The following is a 22131-nucleotide window of genomic DNA, read 5'->3' on the forward strand; positions in this document are numbered from 1 at the left end:
GAAATGAGGGTCTGGAGCTCAGAAGAGAATGGGGGCAGAAACAAAAGATCTTAGGGTCATCAAGAGCTGAAGCAAGAAAGAAGTCTGCCCAGGACGGAGTGTAAAGCAAGAAGAGTAAAGGAGCAAAAAGGACACGACCAGTAGATTATTTAAAGGTGGGGTGGGGTAGGGAAGTTCTTAATAGTTAAAAAAAAATTAAAGCCCCATGAAATATGCAGAGACAAGATCATAACGATCAGTGGTCCTAAAGAAATGTCCTCAGAAGACAATTCCTAACTCCTAATGTTTCAGGTGATTTAGAGATAACTATGAAAATCTTTTCCCAAAGTCTCATCAACACTACCACATTCTCTTTATTTTCTTAACCATTTTTTAAATTGAAGTATAATTTACAATTTTGTGTTCGTTTCAGGTGTATAGCAAAGTGATTCAGTTATGTATATGTGTGTGTGTATATATACATATTCTTTTTCAGATTCTTTTCCATTATAGGTTATTCCAAGATATTGAATATTGTTCCCTGTGCTATACAGTAGGTCAAACGCTACCACATTCTCTTAATCAGGTACCTAGGCAACCTGAATGGCTTTAATCCTAAAATGGACAGTAACTCTTTGCTTAGGACAAAGCCTCTCCAAGCATCAGGAAGATGCGTACAAGCAGGTCTGCACTGGGTGCTAGGTTCTACTTTAGAACTTTGCTATCAGTCTAAGAAGGCCAACTCCCAGACAGTGGTGGGGGGCATGGAAGGAGGTAAACATGGAAGCTGGGCCACAGCATGCTTTAAAGGGAGTTTTCATTCCTATTCCTGAAACCCTGTGACTACCAGAGCACACTAATCCATACTGAAAGGAAAGGACACATGACAACTTAATACAACGCACGATCCTTGACTGAATACTAGATCAGGAAAAATAAAAAAGCTAGAGAACAAGTGAATGGTAAGATTTAAATATGCACTACACGTTGGTTTTATGTCAAGTATCCCGAGTGACGCGACTTTATTATAGTTATGTACCCTTTCTCTCAGAATAAAGAAGCAAAAGTATTAAGGGGTGAAGTGTCACAGTGTCCGCAAGGAACTCTCAAAGGATATGGCTTTAAAAAGAACTATATATACAGACAGGAAAAAAGACATAAAGCAAATTTGGCAAAACATTAATCATTGGTGAATCTAGGTAAAGGTGAGGTGGTGTTATGGTACAATTCTCATTAACTTTCTGTAGATTTGACATTTTTAAAAATACAAAATGGCAGGGGGGTATAAATGCTGTCAAATATTTTTAAAGTTCTTAATTTCTGTTATGTTCTAACTCCCCTCCATTAGAATACAGAATGAAAAGTTGACACAGAAATGCTTCACAGCATTTTAAAATACTGTCCCCATGCATAAATAAATTTGTTTGGCAAAGAGAAATTATTTCAAGTGCACAAACCAAGTCAGTTTCTGTACCACATCCTGAGTTACTACCTAGATTAACAGAACCTGGGTATTATTTTTGAGGTTTACCTTTCACATGTTGTGGAAGGTAAACCTTAAGAATACTTTAAGAATCTAGGTACTCTATCTAGATTCTTTATTTTAAAGGGTATATTAACACTACTGGGTTTTACACAAACGCCAAGAGTTAAAGGCCAACTTAATTATCTGGGCTAATGAGAGACAGCACAGATAAACCAAGTCCATATGAAGACACTGTTTTAATCACTGGATTTTAACTTCCTAAATCTTTAATCAGAATTACAAGGAAGTAAAACTGACCAAAAAGTCTCATCTCCATCCACTCTCATCCCTAAAGGAATTTCTACTTAATAGCAAAAAGGAAAGAAACAAATGAAATAAAAATGCCCTAAGAGCTCAACTATGGGTACTTGAACAAAAGAAAACTGACTTTTATCAAGGCAAATATTTATTGAGAACTTACTACCCACAGATCTCTATGAAGAATTCAAAGTACAAAGATTGGACCTTGTACCCAAGGGGCCACCACTTTATTGGAGAAGACATACAGCAAACTGAAGAACAATAATAATGGTTGACTCTGTCTTCCCTTATCCCTGCTCCCAATGCTTTAATTCAAAGACTTATCTCCTAGTCAGGCCACTGCAATGGCCTCCTCGTTCATTAACCGGCTGTCACGCCTCTCCAAACCACTGGTACTTAAACTTGGATGCACACTGGAATCAGCTGAGAAGTTAACAAAAATCCAATGCCTGGGTGTCTCTTCTAGAGAATCTGATTTTCCTGTATGCAGCCTGGGCACTGGCATTTACTTCAAGCTTTCCAAGTGATTCTAATATGCAGCAAAGTTTGAGTGCCACTGTTCTAAACCAATCGCTGCTACAAAGGGTAGAATACAACCTACTCTCCTGTGTTAAAACCTCTGACGATTCCTCATTGCCAACACAAATCTAAACTCCTTACCACGATCTCCAAAGTCCTTCGACATCTCCAACCTACTCCTCCAGCCCTACTACCCACCCAAATCCACCCACAGTGAACTAACCATTTGCCTCTGTTCCCTTGCAGGACACTTCCTATGCATAAAGGGCTTTTCACATCAGACACCAATCCCAGTCTCTGATCATTAAACTCCAAATCAGTTTTCAAGAATCAATCTAAAAGTTCCTTCCTTTCAAAAGCCTTCACCAACTCCCCTGGGGAGACGGTTGCTTCCTCTCCTTGCCTTATAACAAAACTTTGGACATGGCTCTAACTTGACATTTATTATGATGTTTGTAGTAGCAGTTTACATTTCTTTTTTTTTTTTTTTTTTAATTTTTGGCCACGTTGGGTCTTCGTTGCGGTGCGGGGCTTTCCCTAGTTGTGGAGAGTGGGAGCTACTCTTCATTGCGGTGCGCAGGCTTCTAATTTCGGTGGCTTCTCTTGTTGAGGAGCATGGGCTCTAGGTGCGCAGGAAGCACGCAGGCTCAATAGTTGGAGCACACAGGCTTTAGAGTGTGTAAGCTTCAGTAGTTGCAGTGCATAGGCTCTAGGGCAGTGGTCCCCAACATTTTTGGCACCAGGGACCAGTCTCATGGAAGACAAAACTGTGGGGGGGGGCAGGGGGATGGTTCAGGCAGTAATGCGAGTGATGGGGAGCGGCAGATGAAACTTTGCTTGCTTGCCCGTCGCTCACCTCCTGCTGTGCGGCCCGGTTCCTAACAGGCCTTGAGGACCCCTGCTCTAGGGCATGCAGGCTTCAGTAGTTGTGGCACACGGGCTCAGCAGTTATGGCTGTGAGCTCTAAAGCACAGGCTCTCAGTAGTTGTGGCACAGGGGCTTAGTTGCTCTGCGGCATGTGGGATCTTCTGGGACCAGGGCTTGAACCCGTGTCCCCTGCATTGGCAGGCGGATTCTTAACCACTGCGCCACCAGGGAAGTCCCTGTCTCTTCTAATAGACTGTGCATTCCTCGAGGGCAGAGACCAAGTGCATTTATCTTCAAGTTCTAGTGCCCAGTAATGGCTGAAACAAAATGAAAGTTCAATAATTGTTTACTAAATGAATGGGCATCACATACTTGTGGAATAAACGAGTAACAGTACGAGGAAAGACAAAGGCAGTTCAATATGAAATGCCAAGTCAGTTACACAGGCAAAACCTGACTCCAGAAGTGTAGAGGGGAAAGAGGGTGCTTCTGGCACATACAGAGGGGGAAGGCCCCATGAAGACACTGGGACTTATTCTCAATCTCAAAGGAAGGAAAATATTTAGACAGGCCAGAAAACAAGGGGCAGAGAACTAGGAGCATGGGAAACCGCAGAGATATGGCCCATTGCACAAGAAAAGCCATTCGGCTCTGCCTTGGGTTTCTTCAAGAGATAACCTTAAAAAAATTTTTTTTTTAATTTAAAAAAGTTTTAGAAATTAATCACGCTTTTCTTAGTTATTTAAATCTATTTTCTGTCTTCTTATCCTGCTTTATTTTTCTTCCGATTCCTTACCACCACTTGATACATTACAGTTCGGCATATTCAAATAACCACTAGAACATAAGGTCCCTAAGAGCAGGAACTTGGTTTTGTTTACTGCTGCATCCCCAGGGTTTACACCAGTGCTGGGCACAAAGTAAATGTTCAACACATATTTGCTGAATGGATGAAAGAACATATTTATTATGGCCTGTGATCTGATCTTTCCTTTCACGCAGAGATTGGCTACCTCACCCAGTCTGCACATATCCAAATCCTGTGTATCCTTCCGACCCAAATAAATGCCCAGTCTGACTCAAAGCCTTCTCTGACTCCCCATCCCTCCCCTTTCTGAACTTTCAAAGCCCTTTATCTTTCTCATCTTGGACACTTTTTATGGGCTACCTCATAATAGCACAATTCTCTGTGCACAGGTATTTATGTATATATATCTTATCGCCCCTGTAAATTCTTCAAGGGTAAGCTCTAGGTCATTTCCCCCCCAAGAGCATCGTGCCTTATAGAGTTGCTCAGTAATTCCTACTGAATAAAATGAAAAATTAAAGGTGGTATTAAACCTCTGATATCTTTTTTATTTTTTCAGTTGCCCCGGGTCTTAGTTGCGGCTCACGGACTCCTTAGTTGCGGCTCGCCGGCTCCTCAGCTGCAGCAGGTGGGCTCCTTAGTTGCGGCAGGTGGGCTCCTTAGTTGTGGCATGCGAACTCTTAGTTGCGGCATGCATGTGGGATCTAGCTCCCTGACCAGGGAGCCTGCAGGGAACCCGGGCCCCCTGCATTGGGAGCACGGAGTCTTAATCACTGCGCCACCAGAGAAGTCCCAAACCTTTGACATCTTAATATTAACCTCAGAAAGACTAAAATCAGTAATGATTTACCTCCATTCATCTTGGCCCTGTGATACCCGATTCTTTAAAATTATAATATCTAACACTTAAATCATGCTTTCAATGTGTGAGGTATTGTTCCAAGGCATAACATAAATTAACTCATTTAATCCTCAACAAAACCATATGGGACAGGTATAATCTCCATTTTACAGATGAGGAAACTGTGGCATGGAGAGGGTCACACACCCAGTGAGTGGCAGAGCTAGGATTCAAGCCCAGTGGTCTGGTTAGAGAATCCATGCACTTAACCACTATGCTGGAGTGTCTTACGACTGCTGGGCAGCCTCCTATTCATAAAGCTAAATGTGACCTTCTGAGAAATTTACTTTGAAAATATTAGAGATGTGAGGATATTGACGGCAAGGAACTGTCCTCATCACGTGAAAGATGGAATTCCAGAAGGCAGTAAAAGTAGAGAACAGATGACAGAAGAGGAATGGAGGATGTGCAGCACAACACTGGGAAGGATAAATGCTGTTAAGAGATAGACAGCCTTGGACCTAAAACTGCAGGAGCATCTGTAAGAAGGAATGGAACAGAGAGGTAAACAGAAGCTCTGGCAGGAAGTTATCATGGACAGAGCCCATATTCTAGATACAGTTGGTACTGAGATGGCACAGCATAGAGAATGGCAGCAAATCATACTGCTTAAGAATGTAGGGCTCAAACTGCCTAGGTTACTAGCTCTGAAATTACAGACAAGTAAACTCCTTTGCCTGTTTCCTCAACTGTAAAATGGGCTAATATCAGCACTTAGCCACGAGGATCAAGGAGAATAATCCATGTACATTCATCAGGATGGGATTGGTTATGCTGCAGTTAAAATTCCTGTTTAAAAAACTCAGTGGTTTACACCGCCCCGCCCGGGAGCCTGTGCAGCCCGCCACTGCCAGGGTCCCATGATCCAGGGACAACTTCCCCGGGAGAACGCACGGCGCGCCTCAGGCTGCTGCAACGTCACGCTGGCCTCTGCCGCCACCGGCTCGCCCCGCATCCGTACCCCTCCCACCCCCACCCCCCGGCCTGAGTGAGCCAGAGCCCCCAAAGCAGCTGCTCCTTTAACCCCGTCCTGTCTGAGTGAAGAACAGACGCCCTCAGGCGACCTACACGCAGAGGCGGGGCCAAATCCAAAGCTGAACCCCGGGAGCTGTGAGAACAAAGAAGAGAAAGGGAAATCTCTCCCAGCAGCCTCAGGAGCAGCGGATTAAAGCTCCACAATCAACTTGATGTACCTGCATCTGTGGAATACCTGAATAGACAACGAATCATCCCAAATGGAGGAGGTGGATTTTGGGAGCAAGATACATTATTTTTTCCCCTCTTCCTCTTTTTGTGAGTGTGTATGTGTATGCTTCTGTGTGAGATTTTGTCTGTATAGCTTTGCTTTCACCATTTGTCCTAGGGTTCTGTCCGTCCGTTTTTTTTTTGTTTTGTTTTACTTAAAAAATTTTTTTTTCTTAATAATTTTTTATTTTAATAACTTTATTTTATTTTATCCTCTTTCTTTCTATTTTTTTCTCCCTTTTATTCTGAGCCGTGTGGATGAAAGGCTCTTGGTGCTCCAGCCAGGAGTCAGTGCTGTGCCTCTGAGGTGGGAGAGCCAACTTCAGGACACTGGTCCACAAGAGACCTCCCAGCTCCATGTAATATCAAATGGCGAAAATCTCCCAGAGATTTCCATCTCAACGCCAAGACCCAGCTTCACTCAACGACCAGCAAGCTACAGTGCTAGACACCCTATGCCAAACAACTAGCAAGACAGGAACACAGCCCCATCCATTAGCAGAGAGGCTGCCTAAAATCATAATAAGGCCACAGACACCCCAAAACACACCACCAGACGTGGACCTGCCCACCAGAAAGACAAGATCCAGCCTCATCCACCAGAACAGGCACTAGTCCCCTCCAACAGGAAGCCTACACAACCCACTGAACCAACCTTAGCCACTGGGGACAGACACCAAAAACAACAGGAACTACGAACCTGCAGCCTGCAAAAAGGAGACCCTAAACACAATAAGATAAGCAAAATGAGAAGACAGAAAAACACACAGCAGATGAAGGAGCAAGGTAAAAACCCACGAGACCTAACAAATGAAGAGGAAAGAGACAGTCTATCTGAAAAAGAATTCAGAATAATGATAGTAAAGATAATCCAAAATCTTGGAAACAGAGAAAATGCAAGAAACATTTAACAAAAACCTAGAAGAACTAAAGAGGAAACAAGCAATGATGAACAACACAATAAATGAAATTAAAAATACTCTAGAAGGGATCAAGAGCAGAATAACTGAGGCAGAAGAACGGATAAGTGACCTGGAAGATAAAATAGTGGAAATAACTACTGCAGAGCAGAAAAAAGAAAAAAGAATGAAAAGAACTGAGGACAGGGCTTCCCTGGTGGTGCAGTGGTTGAGAGTCCGCCTGCCGATGCAGGGGACACGGGTTCGTGCCCCGGTCCGGGAAGATCCCACATGCCGCAGAGCGGCTGGGCCCGTGAGCCATGGCCGCTGAGCCTGCGCGTCCGGAGCCTGTGCTCCACAACGGGAGAGGCCACAACAGTGAGAGGCCCGCGTACCACAAAAAAAAAAAAAAAACAACAACTAAAAATAGAACTACCATACTACCCAGCAATCCCACTACTGGGCATATACCCTGAGAAAACCATAATTCAAAAAGTCATGTACCAAAATGTTCACTGCAGCTCTATTTACAATAGCCAGGACATGTAAGCTACCTAAGTGTCCATCATCGGATGAATGGATAAATAAAGAAGATGTGGCACATATATACAATGGAATATTACTCAGCCATAAAAGGAAACGAAATTGAGATATTTGTAGTGAGGTGGATGGACCTAGAGTCTGTCATACAGAGTGAAGTCAGTCAGAAAGAGAAAAACAAATACCGTATGCTAACACATATATATGGAATCTAAGAAAAAAAAAAAAGGTCATGAAGAACCTAGGGGTAAGACAGGAATAAAGACACAGACCTACTAGAGAATGGACTTGAGGACACGGGGAGGGGGAAGGGTAAGCTGTGACAAAGCAAGAGAGAGGCATGGACATATATACACTACCAAACGTAAAATAGATAGCTAGTGGGAAGCAGCCGCATAGCACAGGGAGATCAGCTCGGTGGTTTGTGACCACCTAGAGGGGTAGGATAGGGAGGGTGGGAAGGGAGGGAGACGCAGGAGGGAAGAGATATGGGAACATATGTATACATATGTATATGTATAACTGATTTACTTTGTTATAAAGCAGAAACTAACACACCATTGTAAAGCAATTATATTCCAATAAAGATGTTAAAAAAAAAAAAAGCTCAGTGGTTTAAAGCATGGGTTTGCTTACAACATGTAACTACTGCAGATTTTTTTCAGGGAAAAAAAAAAGGTATCTGCCTAGAAGTGTCTCACATGACCTCCAGTCAAATTTCAGTATCCAAAGCAAGTCACAGAGCCATGCTCAACTTCAAGGAAATGGAGAAGTGCAATCCCACCATGTACGCAAAAGAAAGAAGAATATCGACGCACATCCCTAACCACCACCACACCACGAAAGAAGCTCAGACCACACGTGGCACACAGTAAGCACCCAATGACTGGTAGCTGCTGTTACTATTATCATGACTACTGAGGGCTCTGGGAAAAACTTATTCTAATAACCCTAAGGCATAAAGCTGAATGAACATGCAGATGTGAAAACAGCCTCTCATGCACGTTATTTGCAATAAAGCAAAGGTGAATTTATAAGTATCTCACCGTGATATGATGGAGGGACATGCCAAAAAGTTTCTAGTAAGCAAAAAGTAGTAAACAAGAGTTACCAAAATAGTACCACTATTCTGACTCCTTTAAGACATGTAAAATTTCAGTGACAATATATTTTATTTTGGAGAATATATGAAAAAATTATGCAGCCTTTCACAAATTCACTTCTAATCTCAGAGCACTGCTTCCCCTACTCTCCCTGTAAGTTCTTAAGTGAAATCCTCCTGTGTGGGTTTTTAGGACCCTAAGCATCAGAGTTAGGGAAAGAGTCTTATTTAGTGAAATGAGACTTGAATTCTAAGCCTAACTTGACCATAAACCAGTTCTATGACCTATCAAAATTTTTGACTAGGACACAACTAGTTACTCTGTTCCATCATCCATAAGATGACAATATTGACTAGATGGCCTCTGAAATCCCTTCCAACTCTACTCTTCTGCAATCCTGAGAAACCAAAAAGAAACTCTGGTTTAGCAGAATCTAGTTAAGATGCTGAATCATGTAAGACTTGACAACACTTAAATCTTAAACTAGAAGTAACTGCCACAACCACAGCTATGATGGTAGCAACAGAGCTTAGTTCAAGAGTGAACAACGGAAGAAAAGTCAGGAGCACCCGGGGAGAGCCCTGATAGCATGAAATGTTGCAGGGAGAGCAGATAAGAGTGGACAGAGCATGACTATATGTGTAAATAAGGAGTCTGGTATTTGAGCATGGTTTATGAAATCAGTCTTTTAGTAACATCTCATACCACATTCCAGCCATAGCTCTGCAAATCAGTGAAGGTGACAGGAACAAACCTGAAGCAAAGAACCTCCAAAACTTCAAGACTTGGGATCTGTCAACTACCAGATCTCAATTCCAACAGACTGGGTTTTCCAATTCCTTAAGACGCCAAAGCAGTAGTCCAAATATGTGCCTAGGGATCAAGAACTTGAAATCCTTCGGAGAAAGTCAAACAAAAGAGCTCAAAGCTGCATGTTACAAAATGTTAAGCTCTCCCAATCAGTGATACTTGTGTCTCAGTTAAACAGTAGCCCCTGCCCATACAACCTACCATATACATTAACTCACTCTGAGAGTATAAGACTGTCCCCTACAACAGAATTTAAGGGAAAACAGTGCTGCTTTTTAATGAACACCAATGGAAAACAATACAACATTAATTCATGCCATAAACAAGAGACACTGCTGCATCAGTAATTTGCTCTTCCTGCAGCCCTATTTATTATCTTTAAGAAGCCTTCTGATTCTAACATCTGTGAGTGTATAAAGCATATGGGAACCCTCCTCACTGTCTCTCATGCTTCAAGAGTCACTGCTAAAAGACTAAAAATCTCCTGCTTGAAAACTTAAAACCTGGCAAACAAATTTAATAAAATTACGTTTAGAAAGATCCATTTTATTATGTCTAGACAGCATTCTAAAAAGCTATAATTCTACATGTGGATCTTCATTTACTTCTATAGCCATACTTCCTTCCACTTGTCAATCACAAAATAATTTCCAGTTCTACAATGACTATTAATCAATATATTAGAATCACTGCTATTCTTGATTTTAATGAGTTTAAAATTTGAAGTACAAGTAGATGGGGCTGGAGGCAGGGAAGCATATACAGCCCTGAATGAGTAAAAGAAATCCTTTCTTTTAACAAATCAATTTTTAAGTATATTGGAAGAGGACAGAGGATAAGGCTCAATCCTTCAAGGGAGCTTTGATGAATATTATTAAAAAAAAAGATTATACCTTTATAAACTGAAAAACCAATCTCTAAGTAAGCTGGTAAACCAAAAATACTTTACATAGGAAAAATCTCCATTAACTAGTCTAAAGTAATGAGAACCCTCAATAACCAGCGTTTTATATTGAGAATTAAGTATTACACTTAAAAGCTGCCTGTGTTAAATCTTTATATGAAAGAAAAAAGCTTCAGCAGTCATGCTGAAGGACATGCATGTTAGTCACAGCCATGAAGGGTCACAAGGCCTCGCTGGAACAGCTACCTTGGTATTTGCAAAACCTTACAGGACACAGATCCAAATTTATTTTCTGATCCTATTATTTTCTTAACATCAAATCAACTTTTAGATAAAAATAAACAGGTAAGCACAAATGGAAAAAATAGTGCTAAACTTTATTATATGATTTGTTTAGTCTCATTTTAGCCTAAAGGACAGTCTTGTCCCATATTGTATTTTCCTTTCTAAGTGAAAAGAAAAAAAAAGTCCACTATTTTCCCCAAAAAGCGGGGGGTGGGTGGGTGGCAGGGGTGTTAAAGGGTCTAGAGTTGTGCTGTCAAATGCCAGAGCCACTAGCCGTATGTGGCTATTTAAACTTAAATTCACGGATATTAAATAAAAATTTAAATTCTGTTCCTCATACTAGCTACCTTTTAGGAGCTTCAAAAGCCACATGTGACTTGAAGTCCTGCATAGATATAGGACATGTTACATCGTAGTACAGAGTTCTACTGGACAATGATGATCTAGAACAATGTTTCTCAAATTTAAAGGTACACAAAGTCATCAGGATAGTTTGTTATAACACATACTACTGGGTCTCCACCCCAGGTAGTTTATTTCGGTTGTCTAGAACGGAGCCTAAAACCTGCATTTCTAACAAGCTCCAAGATGATACTGATACTGCCTATCATCTTGAGTAGTACTCTCTATGGTAAAGGACTAGCTTTTGTTTTTTCCTAATCCACCACTGACCAATACTTTTATAAAATACTAGAAAAGTTAATTATCAGGAAAAAATACTTTAAACAAGGACTATACCATAAACTTATACTCTTTAAATTATCAGATTCAACAGACAAATCATTTTTCTAAAAAATGTAGTAAAAGCAGCTAAATACCTTCTCTCAAGTTCTGAACTTACCTCATCACAGACAGGTAACAAACAGTTCACAGACCTGCACATATCCAGACTAAGTGTGAGTAGCCCTTAGATCTAGAAGAACTTTTTTTTTACGATTATCTTTTTGGAGCCGATCATTAATGATCTCTTTCATATCCTCTACCATTTCCTCAAGGTATTTTTACAACTCCAGGCAAAAATGTTATTTCCATTAAGCAGAAACCTCCCCCCCGCCCAGTGTCTTAAAACAATAATATACAGGGTCTGCTCAAAGAAACAACCTGACAGGTCATCATTTATGTGATCCAAATCTGTCACATGGTCAACAAAGATGATGGCTTGACTTTTTCATGCTAACCCAAGGTTGAATTTAGACTGCTAACACTGCAAAAGTTAGTAAGCCAAGATACACAATGAACATTAATAGAGTCTCTGCGTTAAATCACAGAAAATTTCTTTCGGTAAATAAAATCAACGATCTGGACCTACCTTTCCAGACACAATCCTTAAAAGGATTTCTTATGAATACTGATGATTTCCCCAAACCCAAAATGAACAGTCCAGGTACGTTTCTTTACTCTTGTATACTTAGGGAAGGAACACATCAAACAGAATCCCCTTTTAGGACTCAATGCCCTTCAGCAAACTACCTAAAGCTTAGGTGTTTTCCTCAATCCATATACCAAACCAAATAAACTGATTTTTCTTCTACTCAACTTCTGGTCTGGCCCAACAGATGGACTTCTATGAGAAAATCTCCAGGATAACTTCAGGTCGGCCACTTGCTAGAGACTACTCTTAAGAATTTTCTTATTGCTCTATAATTTTGTTTTACCAGTTTGTTTGACTATTACTTAAATAAATTATAAAATAAGGCTCTGAGAACTTTAATATGTGATCCTTTTTCCTATAGTAATATCTGGTTTAACAGAACTTCACATATATGCATGTTCTGTATAAAATAAGGTTACATGCTCAACTAGACATTATTTTAAGAAAAATACCACTTAAAATTAACAACATTAACAGGAAAGTTACAAGGTATATATCTCATATAACATCTGAGGAATATAAAAATGGGGGGAGATTTTTTTTAAATGTACCGTTTTAACCATTTTTTAAAATAAATTTATTTCTTTTTGGCTGCGTTGGGTCCTCGCTGCTGCACAGCGGGCCATCCCCAGCTGTGGCGAGTGGGGTCCACTCCTCATTCCGGTGGTGAGGCGTGGGCTTCTCATTGCAGTGGCCTCTCCTTCTGCGGAGCACGGGCGCACGGGCTTCAGTAGCTGTGGCTCACAGGCTCCAGAGCACAGGCTCAGACCCGCGTCTCCCGCACTGGCAGGCGGATTCCCAACCACTGTGCCACCAGGGAAGCCCCATCTTTTTAACTGTTCTGCTTACAGTGTCAGAAAGAAAACCCTTTTCCTCCTAACATATCGAATGAAGCACTAACAGAATGAGTAAGAAGTAGAATCCAAAGCAAGATAACATCAGGAGCTTCTGCCACGGCCACCCCCTCCAGTCCCATCTGCAGAGGCAGATGGCTGGGATCGAGAGGCCCAGGACCCTCTAACACTGTCTTGTCACCTGCTCCAACCTTCACTCTATCAGGCTGCATGGGCAAAGCAATGGGACAGCTTCCCATGTATAACAATAAGGTAGGGAAGAATTTGGCGGTAACCCTTGCCTGGATGTCACCCTGAAGGATGCAGAAGGACCTCCCCAAGCCTAGGACAACTGATCCAGACTGAGACTGCAGGAACTGCTAAAGGGCAAAAAAGATCCAAAGAAGTCAGCCTCTGGGCAAAAAACTTTTGCTCAAACAAAACAACTGTTTTGTAAGGACCTAAATCAATGACCCTTAATATTATTTTTGCATGCAGGTGGGAAGAGATGGGGGAGAGGAGAAGGTGGGAGCGGGTCGGGGGTGGGGGGGAACCACAAATCCCTTTAAGAATCATAAGAAACGATGGATTGGCTTCCCATAAACATGCACACACAAACAATATTTCGCATACTATTTTGGGCAGTTCACAGATGAGCTAAAGACTCCCTTTGTGTCCATGAATCCCAAGATAAAAAGCATCAACCTAAATAGGTAGGAACCAAAGGTCAGTGCTACAATAGCTAGACCTTCATTTAACCTGAAGCTTGACCTTTTACAGAAAGACAATTTTGGAATTTAAAAATATAGGTATTCCAAAAATAAAATGCCTTGATCACATAGCTGTACAAGAAAATCCAAAATATATTAAAAATTTTACTGATAATATATTTGATCCATAAAATTAGATCAGTGAAAACTCCCTACAAGAATCTTTAATAGAGGAGTAAAAAAGTAGACAAACAGAAATCTCCCTTGGGAATTCCCTGGTGGTCCAGTTGTTAAGACTCCACGCTTCTACTGCAGGGGGCACGGGTTCGATTCCTGGTGGGGAACTAGGCACCAGCATGCCGCCCCACCAAAAAAAAAAAAAAAGAGAGAGAAAAAGAAATCTCCCTTTACTCTTTCACAAAATTCAAACATACACCCATCACTTTGTAAGTGTTTGGATTCATGTCCTGAAGTTATCTTAAAATTCTGCTTCCCAATTTTCCTGAAATTTTCAAACACTGTCTCAGTATGTTGTTCTTCTGAAATAGCTAGTGGATAAAAGCACCATGGAAGTCTACTGAAAAATCAGGTTTTTTTCTTTGCTAAAAATTGTTAAGTCCTTCATTATTACTATAAAGGAAAAGGTTCATCAATTTTTAAAAACTCCTCAAAATATGAGCTATTTATGTCATATATTATCAAAGATCCTAACAGTCTCGATGGCAAATGACACAAAGAATAAAAGTAGGAGAATGTAAGGAATCACTATTACAAACTAGAAAAACCAACTAATACAGGTACCACAAGCAAAACTAAACATTTTTCTCTGGATTTTATGCAAATAATCTGGTTCAGAAATTGGAAAAGAGGTGGATATTTTAAAGTAACTCCGGTTTACTACCTTCAAGACTTTTATGGAAGTAACAGAATTTCTCATGAGCCTCCACAAAAGCCTCCACAAAATGAACTAAAGAGAAGAACATTTTGGCAAGGAAAAACTGACTGCATTCTCTCTCTGCACTTCATGGTTATTACTGTACTAGGCTAACTGTGAACTCCTAAGTGCCCTAGAAAGACCTCTCCTACACCATGGAGACAAGGGGGGGCCGGGTGCCCTCACTGTATTCCAACTTGCCTCTTCAGTGACAAATTCTCGAAATGGAGAAGTAAAAATGGACGGGTGTACAGAACTCACGCAAAGTGTGATAGTTAATCTAGTACCATACCACGAAAGCATGACAGCACACCCCAGCTTTTTAAGAAACCTTTAGAGAGTGCTGGTGGTGAAAAGAATATGTGCTTTGGATCAAGATGATGTGGGTTCAAATTCTGACTCTAACCTGAACCAGCTCTGTGGCCTTGAACAAGTTACTTCATTTCTTTGAGCTGCAGACCATGGAGCTCACGGAGTGGCTAAGAAAACGAGGATATTTTTTCTCATCTCTGTAGTCCCAGCACCTGGCTAAGTGCTGGACACAGACCAGGTATTCATTCATTCAATGCTAGTTTTTTTGCTTCCCTCACAAGTGTGTTATATTCTACTGCAAACAAAAATGTTCTCTAGGGAACAGATATCTAAGCTCTAGCTATTTTCTATGTATTTCGAAGAGTTTTCAATATAGTAATAACCTGGTACGGGGGAATGCAGGCAGTCCCGTGGAATCCACTGTAGCTTTTCACCTGAATTAGACTAAAGCTTTGTATGAAGGATGGAAGTATAAAGAGAAATACTAAATAATTTTTAAAAATAAAACGATTTCAGGGGAGAGGGATAAATTAGGAGTTTGGGAATAACAGACACACATTACTATATATAAAATAAACAAGGACCTACTGCATAGCACATGGAACAATATTCAATATCTTGTAATAACCTATAATGAATAAGAATCTGAAATATATGTATATATAACTGAATAATTTTGCTGTACACCTGAAACTAACATATCATAGCAAATCAACTATACTTCAATTAAAAGAAAATTTTCAAGAAACTCACTAATGGAGGTATGTTTTCTCTTAAAGGTAGTTGTTATCAGTTATTACCCAAAATTTTATTTATTTATTTTTTCATCCTGCTGGCACCTGAGCTTATGTACATGAAATAAAATGGTATTGTTGGGCAACTTAAAAAAAATTATTTCAGGGCTTCCCTGGTGGCACAGTGGTTGAGAGTCCGACTGCTGATGCAGGGGACACGGGTTCGCCCCCTGGTCCGGGAAGATCCCACATGCTGCAGAGCGGCTGGGCCCGTGAGCCATGGCCGCTGGCCGCTGAGCCTGCGCGTCCGGAGCCTGTGCTCCGCAACGGGAGAGGCCACAACAGTGAGAGGCCCGCGTACCGCAAAAAAAAAAAAAAAAAAAATTCAAACCTTGCTATACTGGAGGGACAGAGAATAGGGTGAGAACATACTCTCCTCAGTTGATTTAGATACTGTCATTGTCATATACCAAAGATATTTATGCAGGTAGAATCCTTAAATCCTAAAACCGGTTCCAAAGGGTTCAGAACATGAATCCATGTGTGATCCACTTGGTTATTACAAAGTCTTCCCATGAAAGCTGAAAAACATAGGCACCTGCAGTGAGAATCAAGCCTGAGATTGTGGAACCCTTTTTCCTCGTGGTTTAACCACAAACTCTGCTTGGGGCATTTTCCTGACCCCCAAGGCAGCATTTAGGAGAACTGGAAGAAAAGCTGGTGAGGTCAGGGAAGGCCAAGGTCAAGAAGGGGGGACGGTGGTCACAGGGCTGGATGAGGAAGGGGGGGCGGTCGTCACAGGGCTGGATGAGGGGCAGACAGGGCTGGGGGCTCAGAAGGAAGAGGAGGAGGTGGCCAGAGCTCTGATTCTGAGGAGTTTAAGCTGCACTCTTCCCCCACTGGTCACCACGTGGCTGCCTCTGGGGACAGTAACTTGGGAGGCAGCATTTGTGGTGATGTCCCATCAGCACCTCACACACAGCACGTCCTTCTGCCGGCCCTGCTCCTCTCCAGGGCCCCCCAAGCCAGGACACCCCCAGGCTGCCCATTTCTCCCCACTGCGGCCCCTCCCGTCCAGGCCACCAACATCTTGCCCGACCACTGGTCACTCTCCCTCGGCTCCCTCCTGCCCTCTGGCCACCATAGTCCACCCCTCCCCAGCAGCCAAGGGATCTTTCTAGAAAGCCAGTTGGACAAGCCCTTCCTTGCTTGGCCTCTGCAGCACTCTGAATGAAGTCCCGGTCTCTTATCACATCTCCAGCTGCTCTCTGGCTCCACCCTCTCGACACCCGCCCTGCCCTGCCCCCGCTGGCCTCAGAGTCTCTGCCCCAAGCCATACATCCATCCAAGAAAACTGAAAAACGTCTTCGAAACTTCTCTAAATCAGAGATCCCCAAGACACAGTAGCCCAAGGGCCTGTTGTTTCTGATAGATTTTCTGTAATATAATAGCAAAACTCACAAATGAGATGTAGTTTCTAAAGAGATAAGCTTCTGCTTCAGATTTTCTTTGGTATTTGAAATAGTTATGAGAAAAGTAAATCAATAAATACAAAAAACGAACTGCCAAAGGATTTTCCAGAAATGTAGTAACGTCACTTGTGGCCTCCCACTTCACTTTCAACTGGCCGTTCAATTTCTCCCGTGATTTGCCTGAAGTAATATACTGATGAGTTCAGAGAACTTCGGACTATACTAATAATAAATTATAAAAATATTTAGAAAGCTATAAAACATTAAAAAGTTGTGGGGAAAGTGATCATATTCCAAGACTTTGCAGTGCTATAACAGAAGAGCTAATGTAAAAAGCAAAAATATAAATGCAGTGTAAAAGATGAGACTCCAGGCAGACTGTAATACTGCGATGAGACACAGCTAATTTCACAACAGATCTAGATTTACTTTGCCCATGGCCACACTACAGCAAGAACAGTATCATAGTCTGGTTACTATATGGGAGAGTCCAAAGTTAGCAAAAAAAAGGGCAGGGGGGGGATTGTAAAGGTTAGCTTTTAATAGTCCATTAATCAAGAAAAAAGCTTAAATAATTCATCTAGGAAATCTGCCCTGGGACAGAAAAGATGTCCAAAATTAACCTTTTTACAACTCCACATTTTCCCAGGCCTTTTGTTACAGTCATGCATTGCTTATATGAAACCACCTGTTCTGGTTGGCATAAACCCTTTTACTTGACATTTCACGCCTAATCATTTTATCACACATGGATCTCAAACCTTCTCTCTATTCCCAGAGAGCCACAAAGTTTAGAAAAACTATCTCCCTGAGGTTGCCAACCTGATCTTCCAATCTGGAATACCAACAGATTCTCCTGTGCCATGCACAGTCGATGGGTACAAATCCCCAGTAAGAAAGATAGCTCATAATTAGCCCTGAGAACACAACACTGTGGCCCTTGTCTGGACTCTTCTAGGGGTCACAAGCATATCCCCTTAAAGTACGTCGAAATTTGGAGCCTACCGGGATGGTATTCCTATGAGCCATTTGCGAAACAATAGTCGAATCTCAGGCAATACTGCAGACACTCTAAAAATTGTAAAAAATGTTAAATGGGTATTTTCTCCGTTCACGGATCTGCTACACCAGAAATGAGCAGTGTGGAGAATAACGTGCACACACAGTCCCAAAGATGCCTGGAGATGCCAAGGATTCACTAGAAACCTTGGCCGGACTACTAATGGTCCATAAACCCTAATTTGGAGATCACGGGCCTACAGGTTCAAAATTGAATTATACTGCCTTATTAGATCACACACTACCGAAACCACAGTCACATCAATCATAACTGGAACTAGGAACACTTTAGGTACACAAATATGAGTCTGCTTATGCATTTTTAATTGGATCAAATAAAACAAGCTGCAAACAAACTCAAATTTCAATCATCTCACTAGTGAGGGGATTTCCTAACAGCGTCTTTTTAAAAACCAAGTAGCTGCCAACCCTCTACACATCTGACAGGCATATCTCTGGAAATTTGGGAACAGACTCCGTTACTTCTCAACAGCGAAGGAAATAAATACCCTGAAGGGGACAGATTCCGTTTTTGTTTTTGTTTTTTAAAGCTCAAACATGCAATCTAATAATGCACAGAACTTGGCTGCGGGGTTGCTGGACATCTCCAGGGTTCCAATTCTCGGGGCGAGTGCGCGCTAGTGCGTAAGAAGGGGGCGGAGGGGGTGCGCGCTCGGAGGACGCGCCGGGGCCCCCGCCCCCTCCCGGAGCAGCAGCCTGGCACCAGCCCACCCTCCTCCACCCCTGCAAAGAGACGCAGGACGCCAATAGAGCAACTTCTCCGCGGGGGCGGCGGCGCGAATAGCGGTCACCCCCGCCCCGCCGCTGCACGGCCGGGGGTCTCTCCTCGGCCGGGCCCCGGGGAGGCGGGAGGGAAGGGGGAGCCCTCCGCACGCCCCGCCCCCGCACGCCTGGCCCGGGGCCGGGGGCTGCCCGGACCCCCAACCCTCCGCGCGGCCCGCAGCGGCGCACTCCCAAGGACGGCCGCCTGGCCTGAGCGCGAGGCGGAGCGGAGCGCGGCGGAGGCCGGCCCCTCGCTTCAGGCCTCAGGCCGCCGCCTGCCCTCCGCCAGGCCGCCCGCCGCCGGCCCCGCTCGGACCCCGGCCCGGCCGGGCCTCGGCACCGCCGCATCCCCTCATCCTGGCTTCATTCATAGGGGCACCGCAGCCCGGCCGGCGGTGCGGGGTCGGGGACCCGCGGACAAAACCGACCCGCCAAGGCCGGGGAGGAAAATAAAAAGTTAAGAGGAGAACTTACCTAAAATGGCTCCTGCAGCAGCCAAAATACAAACAGCTATTATTTGGTGAAGTTTAGCTCAGACACCCTGCAAGGACACCCTAACCCGTCTCGGGCCCGCCTTCCCTGCCATGCCATTGGGCTTCGCCGGCCCAAAACACAGAGTCATTGGTCAGCGTGGCTGCCGCTCAGACAGAAGCCCATTTCAAGCTTGCTTGCAGGGGCGAGTGATGGGCTCGCTCCATTGTGCTCGTATTTGCATGGATGTGATAGCGGCGCTGATTGGCCGGCGCCGGGGCCGCCCCGCCCCCTGCCTCGCGCCCCCCCGCCTTAGAGACGCCGCTGCGCGCGGCCCCGCCCCCCGGGACAGAGCGGCGGGGCCACGGGGGCGGGGCGGGGCCGGGGTCCTGCGGGCCGAGGGGGCGGGGCGGGGTCCTGCAGCCGCAGACAGCGGGCAGGGGGCGGGGACCTGGAGCACGCGCGCGCGGAGCGGGGCGGGGGTTCAGCCAGCAGGTGGAGGTCTCTTAGGTAGCGGGCTAGCCGTATGGAACACCCTGGGCTGGCGTCTCCGGGGCTGGGAGAGGTTGTGACTGGGGTGCCGCGACAGAGAGATTCCGCTGGGGCCGAGGTCCTGTTGGTCAGGAAAAGAAGATTCCGAGAAGCCAGGCGAAGAGCCAAGGAGCCCCGAGCTCTGTCTCCAGCCGCATCCCTGCCGCTCCTCCTGGCTCCCGGGCACTCCTGGCACACGGGCTTCTTCCCAAGAACCCCCGCACACCCGGGGAGTTTTTAGCCCCGGCGGTCTTGCGGCGCCTTGGATATATCTCCGTAAAATCAGGTGTCGAGCTATGGTGTGTTTATGTTCAGGCCTGTCTCCCTCACCATCCTTGTAGCATCCTCAAGGACAGGGCCCAGCATATGGCAGTGATTCAACTAATTGTTTAATATTCTTTAATTCGTTCGTTAGTAGCAAATTTTTGAATGCCCACTAAATGCCAGGCATTGATCTAAGACAGGAGATACAGCGGTCAATATGACAAAGACCTTGCTGTCGTGGAATGGACCTGCTAAGGAGAAAGAAAGACAATAAACAAATACAGGGGGAGAGGTAGTGATAAATGTTATAAAGAAAATAGATGCAGGCAGAAAGGAATGGGGAGTTGGGCCTGTCTGGCTGAATACTCTGTATGGCATCCATTACTGCCCCCCTCCCAGATGTGGCAGTCACCTCACCACCTTACCCCCTCCTTGCCTCCATCACAGGTGTTTCCTTAACACCCACAAAAAATAAAATGGTTGGCTTCTGACTGTGGAGGCTCATTTTACCTTAATTAAAGTAGGAATGATCTGAGTCCTGATGATTCCAAGAGCTGTTTGTCTGATACTTTTAAGATGAACATGGTTTGACTTTGTCAGAGGTAGCTGTAATGATTTAGCAGAGCCTTACTGCACCCCCAGAGAGAGGATATTTTTAGTGTCTTTGAAACCCCAGCATTCCTATGATTTTCATCCCATGGCCCTAACTCTCTTCCGAGGACCACTTCTTCCCTTCTCGGCAGACACCAGAGATTTCTCCAGTTTGAAAAATACAAAGATAGCAGCCCCCGCCCCCTGCCACCTGTCTACTTCACCTGTGCACATTTCTTTCATTTGACTCAAGACTGGCCAAGATGTATCACGGTCCTTCCCTCCTCCCTCCTCTTTCTTCCTTCCTTACACAAATATTTATTAAGCACCACCTATGTTCCAGGTATTGTTCTAGATATTAAACAAGGCAGACGACATCTCTGACCTCAGGGAGCTTATAGTCTAGCTGAGGACAAGGCAGAGTTTGACACATGGATCCTGAAGAGCTGCTGGTGAGTGAGTATGCAGAGAGCTGCTTGTCCCCGCTGACTCTCCCAATGCAGAGCGGACTTGCTCTCCTGAACCAGCGGCTGCAGGGGCTGAAGCAGGACCAGACAGCTGGTAGCTACAGCCTCTTCAGTCTGACACCAGGATCAAGGGTCTAAAACTGCTCATGGGACTTGGGTTTGTGAACATTAGCTTCTGGAAAGGGGCTGGGAGCAGAGTTATATCAGAGGCAGACTTGGTGAGTCCAACATGGGAGTCGAGTGGCCCTCCGTTCACACAATCAAATCCTGTGCCCACAAAAGATGACATAGCACAAATGAGGTGGGGGAGGAATGGGACTCCAGGCAGAGGGAGGAGAGTGTGCATGCCAAAGCATAAAAGCAAGGACACTGTTGTGAGGTGTGGGAGGGGGAGAGGGGAGGGAGGTAGATTTGTCAGTAATTCCTGTTCTTAAACTTGAGAAAAGTCAGTAGCACATAAGAAATTAAACACACGCAAAGACACAAATGTTATATCACTAAACAAGAAATCAATAGGAATGCATGATTGATTCACAAATGAATGGTACAGGTACAAGCAAAGGAAAGATTTGGTAGCTATACTCAGGAGAGGTAGCAGGCTTGACCTTCAAAGAGTCAAGTCTGTAAAACCGACCAAGGTTAGTGGAATCTGACCCTTAAAACACTTCCGCAGTATCCAGGGGCTAGAGGGGAAACACAGACAGCTAAGTGTCTTTTAGCTGTACCCATCCATGGGGACATATTAGCCTGGGTTCTCCACAATGCAGAGGCTGATTCTGTAGGGCAGGAGTGAGAGGCAAAAGGAGTAAGGTAGGGGACTTTCTCCTTCTGCCAGTCCAGTGGGTAAGACTCTGTGCTCCCAATGCAGGAGCCTGGGTTTGATCCCTGGTCAGGGAACTAGATCCCACATGCTGCAACTAAAAAGAGCCCCATGCCACAACAAAGATCTCAT

At 44.0% G+C, this 22131-nt stretch overlaps 1 protein-coding gene across 2 annotated transcripts in view; it reads right to left on the minus strand.

The window, feature by feature from the left end:
- Positions 1 to 19424, minus strand: part of CHD6 (chromodomain helicase DNA binding protein 6) — a 208633-nt gene extending 189209 nt beyond the window's left edge. Inside the window, exon 1 of one of the 2 annotated variants that reach the window (XM_030843581.2) lies at positions 19330 to 19424. The gene's annotated coding sequence lies outside the window, so the exon portion shown is untranslated. The remainder of the gene's footprint in view (positions 1 to 19329) is intronic. The other variant, XM_060284146.1, reaches the window with a different exon arrangement.
- Positions 19425 to 22131: the final 2707 nt, after the last annotated feature.

Source organism: Globicephala melas, chromosome 15 (genome assembly GCF_963455315.2).
Source record: "Globicephala melas chromosome 15, mGloMel1.2, whole genome shotgun sequence".
Taxonomy (NCBI): Eukaryota; Metazoa; Chordata; class Mammalia; order Artiodactyla; family Delphinidae; genus Globicephala; species Globicephala melas.